Source organism: Varroa jacobsoni, unplaced genomic scaffold, assembly GCF_002532875.2.
Source record: "Varroa jacobsoni isolate VJ856 unplaced genomic scaffold, vjacob_1.0 scaffold_1472, whole genome shotgun sequence".
NCBI classification, from domain to species: Eukaryota; Metazoa; Arthropoda; class Arachnida; order Mesostigmata; family Varroidae; genus Varroa; species Varroa jacobsoni.
This window is the reverse complement of record NW_019214374.1, coordinates 222,519-241,826: the sequence shown is the minus strand read 5'-3', so window position 1 is coordinate 241,826 and position 19,308 is coordinate 222,519. Positions and strand designations below refer to the sequence as shown.

The window sequence follows — 19,308 nt, the reverse complement described above, 5'->3', positions numbered from 1 at the left end:
AAGTACTAACCTTTCTAATAAAGGAAATTTTTGAAAAAATTTTATCTTGTCAAGTCTCGCAAAGGTTGTTTCGTCATTAATTTTCCTAGAATTACGGTACGTACACCGTCGAACAAGCCAATGTCGGCTTTCACAACCATTGATCTCACCCTAACAAAATCACTACGTATCTCTCTTTTCATATTTCGAATAAATCAGTAGAACTCGGTTAATGCAAGTACCGTTTAAAAAAACCGTCTTTTGGCCGTATCATCGAAAACGGCTTTCATCAATATCTCCTGCCTTCTATTTTTGAACGACTGGTCTGTTACAAGCAACAAACACATAAGTTTGCTATGACTAAAACTGTTGACTAAAATTGTCGTCGGCTCTTACGACCTGCAAAATCCTTCAGCGTCTATGTTCAAGGAGTCCGGAGGCCGAACGCGGTAAAAGTTCCAACATGTGCGTCGCAAATACTCCCAACAATGGCGATTCTCTGGACAGCTGTTCCGAGCCCGCCAACCGCGATAGATTTTCACGTTTGTTATCGAAGAAACAAGCTGTCTTTAGCGTGATGAAACTGCTCAAGAATGCGGTAGGAATTTTGTAAATACTATTTGTTATGAATGATGTTATTTGCGGCTGCTAATTACCCTTTGCTAAAGTCCTGCTAATAGCGATCTAGAAACACGTTCGTGCCAGGTCTGCGTAGTCATGGACGCCGTTGTACCATTTGATGTTTACATCTCTTATTAGGTAACGTCTAAGCATGTTTCACTCGTCAAACGGATATCGCAATCGAGATTGAGATTCGGAGTAGACTTAAGCCAACCAGTTGCTCAGCTTTCATAAACAATGGAATCAAAATCTGTGCGAACAAGACCCACAAGAAGCGTTCTCGTATGGGTAGATCAAATAATAATCAATAGTTGCCGTACGCAAGCTAATCCCGCAAACATCCATATAAAAGCCAGCGAAAACACTGCGAAATTCAGCAAACGCTTGGTTCTCTTTTAACAAACAACCATGAAGTTCGTCATTTTGGCCTCTGCCTTCGCCTACACCCTGGCTGTAAAGCCTGTTGGTGAGTATATTTTACGAAATTTTCCACCGTCAAAACTGGACATATGGTTATAATTCGATTCCGGCTACGCCTCGCATACTTACAATATAACTTTGTACGTATAATTCCTACAGATGTCCCTTGCATTTGCACGAGAGAATACATACCCGTCTGCTATAAAGGGCAAAACTACGGCAGCCCATGTGAAGCCAGATGTGCCGGGGCACGTGACTCAGAGCTGGTCCATGGACAATGTAAGAACTTTTCTAGCTGTGTATGCCCGAGAATATTGGACCCTGTCTGCCTCGATGGTGTTACCTATAGTAATCGTTGCATAGCCGAATGCGCAATGGCTACTGTTGGGCGGTTTGCCGTGGGTGCCTGCGACGCATTATACTTTGACAACAGACACTGAACTCTGCAGTTGATCACCCTTCGTAGTTCCTCAACGACATCTTCTAGGGATAAAAGTAACTAACTCATAAAAGTCAAGGGCATTAAAAGTAAATTAACGCTACAAAAAAATACCACAAAAATATTAACAGATGAATCATGTAAGGTTTACATTTGTTCAAGATAACTGTTTGAAATAAACATTCTTATCCACAATTCATCCCACTCCACGTCCCGATTTGCTTTGAAGACTCATTGAACTTATCATGGGGACAGATGTAATATTCAGGGGAAAATTGTATTAATTGTAGACGCGTGTAGTGTAGAACTTCAGTGCCGTTCAGAGTAGCACTTCGCATACGAACATTTACTCAACGAAGACGAAGACACATAGTCGATTTACTAATCATTTAATAGATGAACACTGAAATAAGGTTAATATAGCGCCTGTTTGCTAAAAAGGAGTTCAGGATAACTATACGAACAGCGTCCATTCAGCGCGTACAGCTAGCCATCCTTGTCATTTTTTAGCTAACGGTGACGATAGATAGCCATTGTATGTAGAGCCGTATGTGGAAAAAAAATGCGCGCTTGTCTATAAATAATGCGACATCGTGAAAAAAGTTCGGCAGATTTAATGAGCATTTTATTAAAGCAACAGCAAAGCTAAAGCAGCGAAGATGAACTTTAACTCTCAAAGTAAAGTTTTTTTTCTGCCTGCAGAAGCCATACACAGTTAAGCATAAGAAGGTCATAAATTTATTTAATACAATAAACGTCATCACTGTTACATAGTTTAGTAAAACTTTAAAAGGGGTTCGTAGAGTAGACTTTACGTGAAATATTCTGCAAAAATGTTCGCTGGTTTTAAGATGCGAAATGTAACAGTAATGTAAGATGTAACAGTAAGATGTAACAGCCAATAGAAATGTTTAATGGTATGTTAAAACAAGATATTTTGAAAAACTTCTCTGTTCGTAATATAAGCTATCTTGCCAATCCTAAGTTGCGTCGGTCAGTTATTTTCGTATAACGAGGCCGAAAGCCAACTCTATGAAGGTATTCTTCATTACTTCATAAAAAAAAAAAACGTTGCACACCTTGATACTGCACGCAAGTATAACTTCGAAATTCGGAGCTGATGTGCCGAAGTAAAAGAAAGCGGAAAATATCAAATGGTGATTTTTCTATCTTTCGGCCCATAGTTCAGCGTTCAAACCTAAAAACTGTTCAAAAAAAAAAGCTACACTTTTCTGTGAAATCTACATTTTCATTTTTAGCCTAATAGAAACCTGACGCCACCTTAGGCTTACGTTTCTTTTCAGCTATGATAATTTGTAGATATTTAGGTACGGATGTAGAATCGGGACCAAAATTTTGCTTCTTGAAGAATGGTAGGTCCTGCTATAGAAGCAAGCTAAGGTAAGTTACTCTACTTTCTCTTAATTGATGAGATCAATCGCCATCTTGAGGCAGAGTATGGTACTAACAGGATTCGTGATCAAAGGTTAAAAACAACCAAGTTGTCTGTCCTCATTGTAACGATGGCTTTTACTGCCAGCGATGCCCACTTCGATCGAGGTATGGGCAACTTCTTATCAGGTGGACATTTAGCGCCTATGGCGTCTAATTGATTGGGTATATAATGTTTCTTATAGCTTCTCGAAGTTCGCTTTAGGCAAACACGACTTATATATGTACATCGGCATGCTCAATACGTTCAATTAAGTTTGCCGTTAACTGCAGGCATCCTGACTTTTAGCTTAAGGCCGACTGGATACAGCCCTAAGACTTCAAATATTCGCTTGCCTGAATCTTCGGCGAAATGTTAGCGGACAGGTATGGCTATAAACGCCAGTATCCCGCGCCTGACAACAGGTTTCTGCCAGCAAATGTGTCCCTGAAAAGCTGTGTATCTGCATCCGGCACTCGATACTATTTGACAAACCACTCTATTCATAACCAATAAGCCTAGCCGTAGAACACTAGGAGTACTCAATACAATGAGTTCTCATAATGAATTAGCTTTCTACAGTATCCTTTAAACTGACGGGATGTATTCTAGTTTCCTCACGGCCTTTCGACACGTGAGCTGTTAGTTACGAAAGAACTATGACAGATTTCGAATTTATCGAGCCTGATTTTTCATCTTTCAAATAGGATTTCTAAAAAGCTCGGATTCCCGTGTTTGCCTTAAGCGCCAGTAGAGCTAGAAGGACGAGCCATAAAGTTATCAAGTTTCAGCGTATCTTCTCCTTAACAAAATTAAATAGCTCGCCTTCAATTCAAGAATTTGTCACTTTTTTGGCGCGCATACGTTGTGATATCATACTATACCCTATACTTAGACGACGTTTGATACTCACGCAAAAACGTTTATACTGTCTAGTAGATAAATTTGTCGGTACGCCGAACGCAAGCGAATGAACCCGATTGTTGTTGTTGTTGTTATTATTAAAATCAAATGATAAACTGGGCAATTTGTGTCTTATCAGGAAAGAAAAACAGGGCAAATCTAAAAGTTGACCAATTTACGAAATCATCAGCTGCTGCTTCCCACTGGGAATGGCCAATGAGGTAATACAAGCGCATTAGGTATATAGTGATAAGCCGCTCGTGACACACAGCAGCAGCAGAAAATATCTGACGTCCTGACCTAACCTCAAATCAGGATATTCGGGCACTTAAGCATGCAAAATCTGTAGTTTTCATATGTTTAAACCATATTAATTAGTTAAAAATAGCTGCGTGTCTCCCGGTGAACGTCAACATCGAGTCGACTATCCTCGGATTATGACAGAGTGCGTCTGTGAATAGAAAGCATTACCTGGACGTAATTAAAAAGCCGTTCGTTACCTAATAAGCGCTCGCACTATGAGAAAATGCAATACTATCTCGTAAATGCCGCGATTTCTACTTTTTTTTTAACGGCTCTTAAACGACCGCTATAACTTCGTTCCAGCGATTCTGACACGTTATCACCATGAAATTTCGAAGCGTTGAGAACACAAGAGTGATGAAACTTGAGGACAACGCCTCAATGGTCCTACCGACGATCTAGTTGTCGCAGCGATATATCTCTAGAGGCCACAAAACAGAAGTTCGATAGAGCGGCATACAAGCTACATAGCACCAGGAAGCTCCGTCTAAATGTCGTTTATCATGACTAGTAGAGAAGTTATTTTCGAACGTAAACATACCCTAGCAGCCTTACATTACACAGAATTTGTGTGTTATAAAGAAAGTATTCTATAATAGAGCACTCACTTTATCGCGACAAACAGTTAAGTCTAAACAGATCCGCTATTGTCTTTTGAATTCTATTCATGTGAGCGGCTTTTTCAGCCGCTTGCCACACATGTTTAAATGATTATGCCGCCATAGTGCCGCCGCGGAATGATTGCCTCCAAAAAGGTCCATTCTCAAGAGTTCAGGCTGTTCAATGTGCACCCGTAAGTGTTTTCAATTCTGCCAAGTAATTTTGCCACCATTTACAGACGCAGATTTTTACTACGGTCAGTGATCACAGATTTTAATACGATCAGCAGCTGATTGTCGTGCTCTTTCTGCAGAACCGAAAGTTCATGTCTCGTCAGAGTTAAACTGTCGATAGATTCGTTACTTGTGAGGCTGCTCAAAGACACATTTTACTCTCAGCCAGTTTTCGATGTTATTAACTTACTATTAAAGTTTTACGCAAGTTGACAATAATGACATGTTATTGTTAATGAGGTAACACTATTATACATGGAGAGGCTTTTTTGCCACCTATTCTGAGTTTACGTTGAAGACTAAGAGGCTGTAAATAATTCAAATGTGCGAGACACATAATTCGCCGTCGTTTCGTGGGTGTAAAGCGGTTACTTATTTATTCGAGATTTTCTTCTACGGTGCACCCACTGTATAATTCGCTGGAGGTTTCCAATAATTACACTTATGGAAATTACATGTTTATTATTACCACTATTATATCAGTCTGGGTGATGGACGGAAAGTACGATCGGGTTGGCTTTATAGGCAAACATCCAACTTCCGCAATCCACTGTCAATTGCTTCAAGAAAGCATTAAGTATCAACTGCCGACCGCTCTCAGAGCTTCTCCTTACAAACACGATAGGATATTCGGTCTAACATGTATTCGCGTCAACGATAATTGGACACGTAACAGTTTTTCCGCCAGAATTGCCCGATCGAGTCCATTAGAGCCTGGGTCACGCCCAGATGCGTATATTGCCTAATTAATATCCTAGTACCTGTGTGGCTGGTTATGAAACATAGAAAGGAAAAAAATGAACATTTTAAATACGCTGAAAGGTCCATATGTTTTAAGTTAAATATCGAAAAACTCACTCAGAGCTTGATAAAAGGTTAGAGGCTATGGCGTACCCTGCAAGGGGTCGCTTTGGTCACCGGACATTTGTCTGCACGATACGGTGATGATTCTGTTATGACACGTATAACTGGCAGGAAATGTTCGTTGAGCTTTAGAGTTCGATTAAGCTTGAGTATTAGCTTGATTCCTTCAGAACGCATATACAGCACGTAGACAGAGGCAGCCTTATAATATAGCTTCCCCTCTGTAATGAACTCATTGCTAGTAAAGACTCTATTGCAGCGAAGTTACGAATGAGCAACATGCAAATCGATGAGTAAAAACAGCACAAGGCCGACTGTAGAATAAATGTCACAATATAATTAATGGTTAACTAGGCTAAGGTCAGCACAGCGTGGCACATAGATCGTAAACTGTGGAAAACACTCAATTACGGCATATGGATTTTCAGAAGAATTGATATCCAGAGCACTTAGCTTTTAGGAAGGGACCTTAAGGGATACGTATTAGGACAAGAAGCCTTTCCGCTGTAACGACCAATAAGATGAGATTTTCTAAAAACCTAAGAAGGAAAAATATCGACTACCATTTTAGTATTTGATCATTTTCTTATAAACATAGATCAGTGCGTTTTCGCACTGGTCGAAGTGATTTATTTACCTCCGCAGTCAGAAGCATTATTTTTAAACTCATTTTTAGGCGTTTAGGACCCTATTTGAATATCTCTTGTGCATACAATCTGTTACATACAGTATATATCCAACAATAGATTAACGTATGCTGGATACTTTGATTGGATTAATTTTTTCATCCTTAAAATACTGAAGAAGGAGGAAAACTCGATTGCTTGTGCTTGTGTTTGTGTGTACAACCATCTACCGTGTATTTAGTCTAACAAAAAAAAAAAACAAGTGGAACTCATATATGTATCGTGATTACTTTAAAAATGGCTTTGACGGCTTTAGTAATTGTTTATGCACCGCTCTGGCGTGGTGAAAAAAGATTAAAGAAAACATAATTAGCTCGGGATTCATTCTAAAAACTGCAATGTTGTTAAACTTTACATTGATAATACTTAATTATATCTGTTCACACATATTACGCGGAGTAGAGTAAATATAATAGCAATAGATAACAAATAGACAAGAGACATTGCCTTAAATCGGATCCTATATAAGGCCATTGTTAGCAGCTTTGTAAGTCAACGCAGCAAAGATCACTTTTCTGCATTCGTAGCTATAGCCTTGTTGGGCTTAATGGCCTAAAATAACAAAGCATGTCTGAAGCGCATGTCAGAGCAGAGGGATAAGCAATTAGAAATCTTCATACTACAAGACCCGGCGGCTGGGTTGCCTTTTAGTAATCTAATTGTTATCTTGCTATTGCAAATTTCTAGTTTTCATTAGGAGAAGATAGAAAAAAAAAACCGGGCTTATTTCCTTGGTATCATCGCGATTTATATATGAGTTAGACGCGCATGAAACCTAAATGGTAATACTAGTCTATCTATTTTTTCTATACTATCTACTTTTTCTGGCTACTCTAAATTTACGATGGCGGGAAAAATAATACCTTCGGATACAGTGACTCTTTGAAGCGAGCGCCATGTTGCTATATTGCAACATATAGACCGCCAATCCATTAATAGAGACGTAACACTTTCTTTTTAAAAGCGTCGTTTCTGCGCTGTACTGTTTTTTGTTATCGCTACTAGCACGTCGACCCTTACAATCACTGGCTATTCACAGATGGGCCTACTTAGTCATATACAGAACACTGAAAAAATGGATCCATGTTTGTCTCTTTTTCAGGACCAAAACAATGAGTAACATCTCCGGTAACGACCTAATGGTTATTTGAACACCTATAATGGAATTGTGCTCATTAAGCTCGTACGCGTGATTATATCAGATATTGCAGCAAAGTTATACAATTGTCCATAGACAATTAGACATTTAGCAAAAATGCTCTATAAAGCATATAAAAAATAAAGCTGTCCTTCTTTGTTGTTCTATCGAAACAAAAACTATACACAATAGTTAATTTTACATCTATAGACTCCGCATTGTCACTTCTTTATAGGAATGTATTAGTACGCATCCGCATATTACACTAGTAAGCGTTTAATCTAATTTTTATATTTGCGACGTGAGCCGTTTAAGTTACTGAGAAGTAAGAATCCTGTGATGCTTCCCGAAGACCCACCTGTTGTTGGGTCAATTTCGTAATTAGCATGATCTATATTATTAATTTGCTTTGCTTTTAGCAGAGATACGGATTTCCAGCAACGCTCAGTTGTCCTTGGCATTTCTAGGCCAGATATTATAATTGCTTGTTATATCCATGTAGCGTGTACAGTAAAAAACTGATACTAGTGCATTTGTGTTAATAAATATGCCATAAATTACTAATAGCTTGTGCAGACATCGACCAGCCCAAAAAAAAGGCTTACACTGTGAGTTTATATTTTCAGTGGTTAATAAAAGCGAGGTAGAGTATTTACACGGTCAACAATTTCTTTCTTAACATAATATTTCATTGTTTATCTAAAGCTATCTGCTGCAATCTTGTTTTCACGTAATCGAAATGATCCAAAATGACTTCGAGTATAATATGTTTTTCTATTAAAAGCTAATTATTTTTCAGGAAGGTATTATTTTCCAGTTGCATTCATTGAATATCTAGGTAGAATTTACGATAAATTTAGCCAAATTTCTAGTTTGGCTACGTCGTTTGAGACGTCATCCATTTCGAAAACTGGCACACTTGTTACTTCTATAAATAAACGTTCCTCCATTAGTTTGGGCAAAGTATGAGTCCTGTTTAACACAGTTTTGACTTAGATATGGGCCCTGTTATACGTGGAAACAATCGCAAAGTTGCTCATGTTTTGTCGTGCTGTACGATCTGCAGGAGCATCAACATGTGTCTGTAGAATTCTGCCATTGTTTATTTCCTCTATTATTGAAAAGCACCGATCGTGTTCTACAGTTTGTCAACAAGGCGTAAATTGACGGAGCTATGATATTCATCCCCACTCGGAAGTACGATTGGGTCGCGTTTCACTGCAACGCCAGGTTTAACGTTTGAAGAATCTCTTTAGCTTGTTGCAACTGTTCCGTACCATTTTTTTCATGAAATAAGCTTCTCAGACATGAACGCGATATATCCATTGTTTACTCTATCTGGGTATAACAATGTATTCGTATAACTGGTCTCGGTCTCGGATAAAGAATCCTATCACAATCATAGTCGTGACGCTGGTTTCATTGCGTCACTTCGTGTACTCTCATATACTTCGACGATTGTTCTCCGTGAAGTAGTACAAGGTCTTTGGCGTTGCATATTTAGCGAAGATGTTAAAAAAAAAAAAAAAAAAAAAAAAAAAAAAACTATTCTAAGATTAGTACGATAACCTGAAAACTTTGTTCGTCCTGACTACTAATACTAGAAGAACGATAAGCGTGAACGTCTTGACTAAATGAGAAAGGGGTAGTTTTCTGATGCGCCGCTACCTAGCGGTACTATATTAGAATCGTATACACTGTATACTATAGATAATCGCAAACATGGATAAATTATCAAGGTTTTCGTCTTTTCAATGTTGCCTTTAGAAAATCCAGCTGTCCAAACGTTCTGTTGTTAGTTTACATGGGATCCTCTACGCATAAAGTTATCCTATAACTGGATTCAATTAATTGCTACGTGTTCTGAAGAAGTAACCTCACTCGTTAGCAAATTGGCATGAATCTCTTCTTCAAGTTTAAACTTGGGCACGTGGCAACGAATGCTTTGACCACACTTCGTTCCGCTTCCGGGGAAGCAATTATAATGCGCCTTCTTAAAAACAGTTCTGAATTCAAACATAACTCTAACTTGAGACGATTGAAGACGTCTGGATTAACGCTGCATTCAGCTATCAAAAACTGAGCGTGATGAGAAATGATGAACACTCAATGAACTGGTTAAGAAATGGCTTCTTTATTCGTTAAGAGACGAGGAGAAAAAGCTACGCTCTTCACGCAGACAATTCAACGGGACAATTAGAGGCGGCAGTATTACTACGTGAGCCGGCTGAACAGACGAGCCCGCCCAGACTCGTTCAAGACAAAAACCAATTAAAAAAGCAATAAATATGTAATGGAATTTTTTTTTTTTCACAGTTTAGGACCTGTCAAACTCATAGCAGGGCAGGTCTATAGGCCTATCTCGCACAACTGGAAGGAGTGACAGCAGCTTAGTTGCCTTATAGACCGAGGCGTTCGTCATAGCTGCGACGGAAACCTACGGTGCATTGAGCTCATTTCATACCAGCTGGCTACCATTTACCCTTTCGAAATAAGTCTCGACGATTATGTTCATATCACAACAAATCCACACTACCGTCTGTCAACATAACGATCGCCTGATCAATAGCGGAAATCGATATCCACGAACCAAAATCAATTATGCAGAACCAGCTTAATTGTTCCATAAGCTAAAAGCCTAATTATGTACCTTAATAAGCTTTTCTGAGTTTTGTTCTGAGTTGGATGATAGGAGGCATCAATTCATATGAAACCATTATTGATAACGGTCTTCAATTTAATGGACAAGTTATAGTAACGATCGCTGATGCGTTCGATAAAACTGTTCACGATTGATGGCAGAATTCCGGACCTAAGATTACTCATAGAGATGTAACAGTTAACGGTACGCTGTCATGTTGATACGACGTTTGAACGGACGGAAAATTGTCACGCCAGGTAAATCATTTCAAGGTCTGTGGGTTGTTTCGTTCGAAAATACGACAAATCAAATATATTTCGCCCTTGGTAATTTAAAACTTATTCTATCTTGCGAAACTTCGGTAACTTTGAATCGGGCGCATTCAGGTAACCCACAAGCAGAGCGACCATCCGCCATGTTCTATTTTGTTGTCTGTCGAGAGACCAAAAAAATTAAAATGTTACGCCATTTGTTTTATCCTGAAAAATCATTTGGTGTTGCTGATTCGTATGAGCCTTCCAACTGATCCGTTCTAATCGACCCGATTGAGTATTAACGTTGAATCTGTGTCCTTTCAACCGTACGGTGAGGTAACCGTAATGGTACCTCACCTCCATAAACGTCACTTCGCTTTTGTGTTGTGAACGAAAAAAAAAAATAACTGATACAAAAATTAATGGCTGTTCTAGGCAGAACAGTATCGATTGCCAGTAGTCCGAATATGGTAAGTCTTTTTGAAACTCTTCGCGCATTTTGAACATTCTAGCCGTTTTGAGGCCTTAAATTTTGACATCTATGGCCTACTGTCAGCATAAAATTGAATGCTATTGAACTTTTTCATACATAGCGTATTTGAGCAACAACTTCTCTTCTACCAATATCGATAGACGTATGATACTATAAAAAAAAAAGTTATTTGTGACCTAAGCGAAAGATATTTCGAAAACGATTAGTTAGCGGTTTGGGCCTTAGGTCAAATGCTGTAACAACAATGAATAACGGTTGTAATAAATAAATATGACCGTCAGGGGTGACACTTCTAGAACATGCCGAATTCGTTGTCTAGATAATCTTTACGTTTATCTTTATCAATAAATAACGTTTTATTTTTTTTAAATTTGCTACGCAATGAGCAAATACACATGTTAAAAGAACCTCTTTTATAATTAGATATTCAGCTGACTACTATAAAATACCTGCATGCAACTAATGTAGGTTTTCATATCTACAGGAACTTTCTAGGTCGAAAATGACTCCAGAAGCCAAGTGCAAATCAATTAGCAGGTTCCTAATTAACGTAATTACTGACTATAGTGTTTTCACTAGGATGGCGCCATTCGGCCTTGATTTCCGACTAGCGATCGCGGTTTTGGGCCATCCTTAGCGATTTTCAGTATCTTTAGGTAACTCTTAATATAAATTGTCTATAAATTAACATCTTCACTTAAGGCCATTTAAAGGACATTTTAGTTTTTTAGGCTAAGGTACCATTTTTAGTTATACAAGCTCTTAGATATAACTTAGAATTTAGGCCAGTTGGCAGTTTTAAGGTGAAGCTTTTTTGCTGCGAAAGGCGCCCTTGTTTAGCGCTAATATACAAGAGGTGAGCTGCAATTTACTTATGACGGCAGACTCAGTCAGCATTGGCTTTTATATTTTCTTTGTGTAAATCGTTTATTTTCTATGCAGAGCTTTGTTTAACTAAAAAGTTTACACGGCTTTTGATCTGCACTCATTTATGATATGTTACTTCCAAAGGGAGGAAGACAATAGCCGCACGTTAGACCAATTTCTTATTAATCGCATTCATTATCTTAGAAAAGCCCGCTATAATTTTACTGCGCCGTTCTTTTTCTGGTGTATCGCTCACTAAGCGCATGGTATATAAGACCCGCGTGAAATGAGTGTTCGTTTAAAAGACGTGCTTGTAATTACGCAAGCCTCGAACACCAAATAGGATTTTTGTTTATGAATTTCATCAGCCACTTCCGGGCCGACATAACCATTGAGGGGTTTAAGGGGATTCTTTTTTAGCATAATTGCCATCACCTGAGTCTAGTCTAGAGGCCAATCATTTCACTATTAGTATGCTGCTTTTATCTTGGAAACCAACTTTCGATGCAGGCTCTTTTGAATATAGAAGAACACGGCGTGGGCGATCAGTCGATACGTAGCAGCTGGCACATTGCTGGTTCAGTATTAGAATATGAGTAGTAGATTTGGTAACGAACCGTGCTATTGCGTTGTCGTGTTATTGGAGAGTCCCGGATACCCCTGGCAACAGTTATGTCAAGTAACTTTTCGATAATACCGGCCCTTTTTCAGCGCCTTTCCAGATACCCCCGAATGGTACTATAAACATTTGTTTTATAAATAAAAGTTTTGGTTGTTTTGAGGAAGTTTTTTCGCAAGTTGCAATTGAAAAATACCACTTTGCGAGCGCAGAAAATTTTACTCGTGTTTACCATCTGCCAAAGATATGTTTATCTCAGTTGCCTTAAGTAATGGAATAAGCAACGGTTACAACGTTGAGATGTACCTTCGGAACTGATAAATATCAAACAAACTAAGGCTCAAATGATTTACTCGTTAGAACCAAACGTCTGGCATGGAACTATACATATATATGTTAATTCCAAAGTTCCGTGTTCCAATATTGTTATCGTTGTTATTACTGCAATTCTATCAAAAATTTTATGCAAATAAGTTGAAATTGACAAGTAAATAATTACGGTGAGAATATTTTCGTAGCTAACATCCCTGCACCTGATCAACTGTCACATTCTGTTCCTTTTAACTAGGAATACCATGCTTAAAAAAGATGATCGTCTCAAAGTGTACGTAACACCGTAAATAAAATCGTGTGTCGCTTCGATCTAAGTAAAAAAAAAACTGAAAGCAAACAACAAATCGTACTATAAACTTGTCGTACGCGTCGGCCTTGAATTACTGGGTTCATTCTTATTGCGGCCAACTTCAGTTAAAAGGCTGCTTGCTCCTTCGGCCTGCCGTCGACCACAGTCATCAACCGTGAGAAACCGTGAAGTACACTTTTTTTGCGTAACTCAAGGAGTAAGCTCAATTATGTCGCTGATACTTTGAGGACACGCCATGTCGCGTTTAACCCTTTAACAATAAACCTAGCTGAACCTTTCAACAATACCTAATGGCAGTTTATAGTGAAAATTCATAATTTATTATTCACTGCAAAGTTGAATTCCTCTAGTTTGACAGGAAAGTTGTTTATGTAAACGTTTAAAAATATATAAATTGTAATCGCTGAAAGCGCGTGAGTGGGAAGCTTAATGTGTGCTCTTGAACCGTGCATCCATGCTCGAGGCCATTGTCCAAACGGTCGCTGACGTATGCCCTATGTAAATGCAAAACAAACCACAGTATATCAAAGCGTATGCACGTACTTACGGTTCACTTGTGGAAGACCGATCGATGTTTCTTTTCGATGCAGCGGACCCCGTGCAGATACTGCTGGGAAAGCTTACATGTAATATTCATTTCATTATGACTATAATTCGGGCGATTCTGCTCATTTGTCCTATGTGTCCCCTATGTGTCCTATGATGCGTCAAAACGATATAATAAGTTCAAGATGTTTTGCAATTCTTCAAATACATAGGTACATGGTTTATGTGTGTAAGGTAATACTGATAATACCTACTCAATGCAAATGTCGTGCTTTGTATCAAAATCGGTGCGAACAGATAGATTGTTTATTATTGCCTAGCACTTCGGCATCACCCCTCAGTTTAAATCATAACGAACAGAGTAACTATATTTAGGTTCAAAACAAGAATGTCGGGTTCTGCTTAGCGTTGATTGAGCATGTCTCGCTAATATACTGAGCCGTACTTCCTGAACTGTGGCTTAAATAGATGTGTCTCAACCTGAATTTGAATTTCACGTTGAAAATATCACCTTGAGGGTGAAAGCTAGACATAGAACTTTACGTAAGAAGGGCCACTTTTGATCGACTGATAGACTTCAAAGAGCTAAGCGGTACATATATTTATACCCCAAAAAATTGATATGTCGGAATTAAAATGGTAAGAAGAACCGCCCAGTAATGTTGATTTATTTGTACGATAATGCGATGGACCTCCGTCCCGAAGTGGTCCTGAGTGAAACCATTCACGTGTTTATAAGGGCGTTAGAGGCGCTAATATGGCAAACATTTTTTGTGAAAACGTTTCTGGTTTTGTCGGACAGTGCCAAAAAGCGGAAAAAATTTAATTCTATGTAGAACACCCATCCTTTGGCATCCCGTGCATAGCGTCATCGTCAACTGATATGTTCCACGAATTTTTATCCACTGTGGAATTGTACGCACACAATTTTATCAAAAAGCTTTTTATCATTTCAGTTTCCAGCGATTGTCAAATCGCACAATTACTTCCATTTTTCTCGTTTGAAGAAATGGACTGAAAGAAAATCTTGAAGAAAACGAACGTAAAGAGTAACCTGAATGATTATAAATCCGTCGTGGTTTTCGACAAAATTTTGACAGATATCTGAGCGAATGAAAAGCGCCTATTCTTTTTCAACGCAATGGGTGGAATACTGCATTTCGAACGCCGCTCCTTCGTAGCCACCATCGCATCGACGGCTGGTCAACTGCTACCTGTCGGTTTAATATGTTTAGGATGCTGTGTGGCCTGAAAGCAAGCACAGTAAGCGGCACTCAAGTAAAGCCTCAATCCCGTTGATTGACGCCACTAGTATGATTCAAAAACACATTCTGCATGCAACCGATGAATCAGTGCAAAATTTAGCAATGAACTCGAATTTTTTTTCAGGCGGAAATACGGTCGTCTTCGAACGTTTTTCCTCTAGAACCAGACATTAGCTATGGATCAACATGTGCGTCTAGAGTGTTGCTGCAAATGGAAATAGTGCGGGGCAGAGCCCACTATTCACAACCAACAACTGCGGTAAATAGTCTCCCGTGCAATGTTCAATTAAATCTCTCACATTTGACCTATCGCTCTTTTACGAATGAGTGTATCAAGCTACTGACTGTCGTAGTCTTGTTCTTAAATATGCAACTGTTTTAAACAGACATTCCCTAGAGGACTGCACGCGTACATTGGTAAACATGGATGCCTCGAAATAGCAGGACCAAACGATAACTATCGATATCGACTTATCGAACATCTTTAATAGACGAGCAATCGTAATGGAAAGCTTCCCAATAATACGTGACAAGCAACTGTAGCAACACTCCTCGGTCTATCCTAATTGGCGTCAGAATAAATACGCACGAGTAAATACTGCTAATCAGTGATGTCGATAAACCGTTTAGATCTGCCACGACGCCTATTGCCCCTTTTGTCCGTGTCCTTTTCATGACTACTAAGAAAAGTCAGGGACAAATATTCGACCGGATTTAATGAAATCTGCCTTCGTTAGTCGTCAACTACACTTTACCTTTGTAAGGGTAACCCCTACAGACGGACTTATTGTGGATATAGGCAACCCGAAACGAGTGAATCTTGTTGGTGGATTATGTAGATTACGGGCAATCCAGTTAAACACTGAAATCTTTCACATCGTCACTTTCATTATCGTATTGTGAAATAGACCTAAAGCTGCCTGACTGCATCGACAATAACCCAATCGTGTCCAAAATCCAGAGTAGATTTCCTTCAATACCTGTAATAAATTGATAATAATTTTATATGCATAGAGAAGTCATAATGATTGTTTGTATGTACGAATTATATTACGTTCTTCAACTATTATGTACCATTTTATATTCATAATGCGTGTAATATATATGTACAAAGACGCATATCTATTACATCGTGTATAAAAACGTATACCTGTGCCACCAATACGCAATATATATTAACAAAAAAAAGTAGAAGGGGCGAGAAGAAATATGCCAAGTATTTTTTAATTTAAAATGTATTATTTGCTTAATGCTAACCCGCAACGTTGACAGATAAGATGCCTGCACCTCTGGACTAGTCTGACAATTTTCCCACGGCGCGCACGTTGTGGGAAAAAGAGTCAGCACGTTGGCCTAAGCCGAAATAGGAAATCCGTTTAGAATCACACTAAAATAATAGCAACACTAGACATATCGCGAGCCATATTTAAATGCTTACAAGAAACGTTATCTTACTGCTTGAGACTTGAGGATCGTTAATCCTATATAGCTAGCAGCAGTCTTGAGCCGGACGGAAATGATCAGCGCCTGTAAATATATAGATAAACTCAATAAGTGTTGATTGACTTTGGCCAAATGACCTTACAAACTTGTACGCCATAACGTCACACTTACGTCGAATCTATCGGTGTAATGAAAGCGGGCATTTTTTAAACTACTATTACCACAAATGTTGAGATTCTTCAAAGAAGACCTTAAAGACTATGCCATATTTTGGAAATATAGAAAAAACATTATTAGAGAATGCTCTGTAACAGCTTTTACGAGATTCTAAAACGAGTCCTTCAAAAATAATAGACGCTATATTCGATCGTGCACAAGGTTCATATCAGACCAGGTTGTAGTGTGCAATTCAGCAATAGAATACTTTGCAACGTATCCTTACAGAAGGTCAAATATCGCTTGGGGCCTTCCATCATTGTGTGCTCACCCTATGGATCGAATTTAGCGCAGTGTGTTATATTTCGGATTTTCTCGTGCAAAACATTCCTATGGTTAAAGAATCTAGAATAAATACTGCCGCTTCCGTCTGTATATGTGGGAAAATACGACAATGTTGATGTTTTCGAATATCCTATAGGTGGAAAGTTAGATATGAATGCGTATATATTTATATACATATATATATATGAGATCATACAAATATATAGAGGCAGCGTTTTGCGAACAATGACAACTGACGAAAGGAATGATGTGCATGAGAAGCTCATTAGACGACTGATCTGAATGCTTTTAGGAAACCTAATTAACACTAGTGCTCCAGTATAATAAAAAGGAAAGGAAAATTTCAGCTTACAGTGTTGCCGATGTACAAATAAACAGTGACGTTCAAAGTTAACCGTGTCAATAGAACATCAGTTTGTTTACGTGCCGACTTGTTTAGGTTCACCTTGTTGTTGCTGATACCGTTAGAGGAGCGGCTCGACAATGCATCACTATACCGTTTCTAATAAATTGTTCAAGTGTAAAATCTCTATAAATATTGGTATCGTTCAAGCCAAGACGTGGTCTCTTGCTAATGCCACCGTCAAGCACTTACCATGTAAATAGCTATGCCAAGTGATTAAGCCATTGCTAAATAGCTAGCTTCGCACAAGCTTCTGAAGATCATCAACAGAGGAGAGGTAAGAATAGCGCCATTTGATATAATACATTTGCTCGTTACCGGCTGACACAATAGACGCGTCCATCCTTAATGAGATTTCAGTAAAGACAATCAATATACCATGTGCCATGGTAGCCAAACAGCTTACAGAAGGACTAGAGAAAAAACCGCTTCTGTGCTCCGCATCAGTGAGCAGGCAAATTGCGAGTACAATAGGTTTGAAACCCTTTCTACTGCTGCACGTGCCCTTCAGCGTTGTTCCCATTGTTACGCTCACTGGTACCTTTTGCACGTACCTGAACGCGAAGGTGTTCGTGCCAAACGTTTCAGTACACTGGTCCAACGGAGGATTTGTGACCGGTGCGAGACAACGACGAGACAAATAACGATCCGTTGATGACACGCCATAAAAATCAGTTACTGGGTGATGCCCAACTTCAGCCTCACTGGGGGTCTATACGAAAGATATCAAAACCTACCGTGTATAAAAACCTTCCAACGCCTTCTCAAAGCCAAGTAGGCATTTGCTTGCGTCGAACTCGTACATTGTAGCTTTCAGCCTTCGAACTGTGTATCACCTGTAACGTATATTAAACCAGGCAACATAAAATAAACCCGTGGGCCTTGCCCTGCGCCTATCTGGTGTTGATTGATCTATTTTGAAATTGGCTATAAATCAGATGCACAAGAACAGCTATCATGTGGCAATTACGGGTCATTGCGGCACCAATCCAGTTCTTCTTTTTTGGCACCTATCACATCGGAGTATTCTAATATTCCGAAGAATACTTAATTCGGAAACTTCAGGTTGTTAAACAAACAGTTACACATTTGAATCGTATTCAGCTTACAAAAACCATGCATAGTTTGTAAACCTCGAGTTATTCGATAGCGGTTCCTCTGAGACCATATAGCCCCTTCTCGTCGCAGATATATATTATTATTATATAGAATAATTCTGTTTCTCAGACTCATCCATTATTCTTTTTCTCAGAAACTGTGTGGTTTCAGTCCAACGTAACTTACATGCCCGCTTACGGTTTTTCTGTCGCGTGAATACCATCGTGTTCTTGCAGTAATTTCGCTTGATTACTAAAATAGTCCAGCAATTATTCTATCGTTCTATCCCACTTATCCTGTCCTGCTATGGCAAATTGTGCCCTGCCGTATTCACGCTGCTAGATGAAGAAGTGACTGATCTCGACCTCAGAATTGTTCCCAATGTAAATCCAGATATTCATATATCCACCCGTACATTCAAAGTTACACTTCGGCCCCCGATCTATCTTTGAAACGTTACTTAACCCAAATTCTAAATCAGGTGGAGTGGACCTACTATTCGGTTCCTATCGCCTTACTGTTGTATCAGTAAGTGACGCTCCGCTCTTTTCTCGCTTTATATTACAATAAATTCGTTCCTCAGCTTTATGCGTTAATTATTATCAAAGCTGCTGTAAAGTGCTTTGTAAACACCGAGAACTACATAAATGTATATCAATGAAACATTCATTGCCAACTAATCGAGAACACAAGAGTACAGCTGAGATCAGATTTCGGTGGATCAGGGTTGCTGGAAACGACGGAAAATTTACCAAAAAAAGAAAATACGCCCTCTTGAATCTAACATTATACCCACATCTCAGACTTTTAGAGAGAATAACAGTCGCTGTCACTGTAACTTTGCATGTAATGAACTTTGTGTATCTCAAATAAAATTTTTATGGTCATTTGTCGACAAACAGATCGTTTAGCAGGTG

At 38.9% G+C, this 19,308-nt stretch overlaps 1 long non-coding RNA gene across 2 annotated transcripts; it reads right to left on the bottom strand.

The window, feature by feature from the left end:
• Positions 1–13,631: 13,631 nt before the first annotated feature.
• Positions 13,632–18,059, bottom strand: LOC111270428 (uncharacterized). 2 transcript variants are annotated; one of them, XR_002686297.2, is made up of 4 exons: positions 17,243–17,279; positions 16,402–16,473; positions 15,702–15,926; positions 13,632–14,929 (listed from the first exon to the last, which is right to left on the bottom strand). It is a non-coding gene; the product is annotated as an uncharacterized LOC111270428 (long non-coding RNA). The 2 variants fall into 2 exon arrangements; XR_015314946.1 differs by having other exon boundaries at positions 16,402–18,059.
• Positions 18,060–19,308: the final 1,249 nt, after the last annotated feature.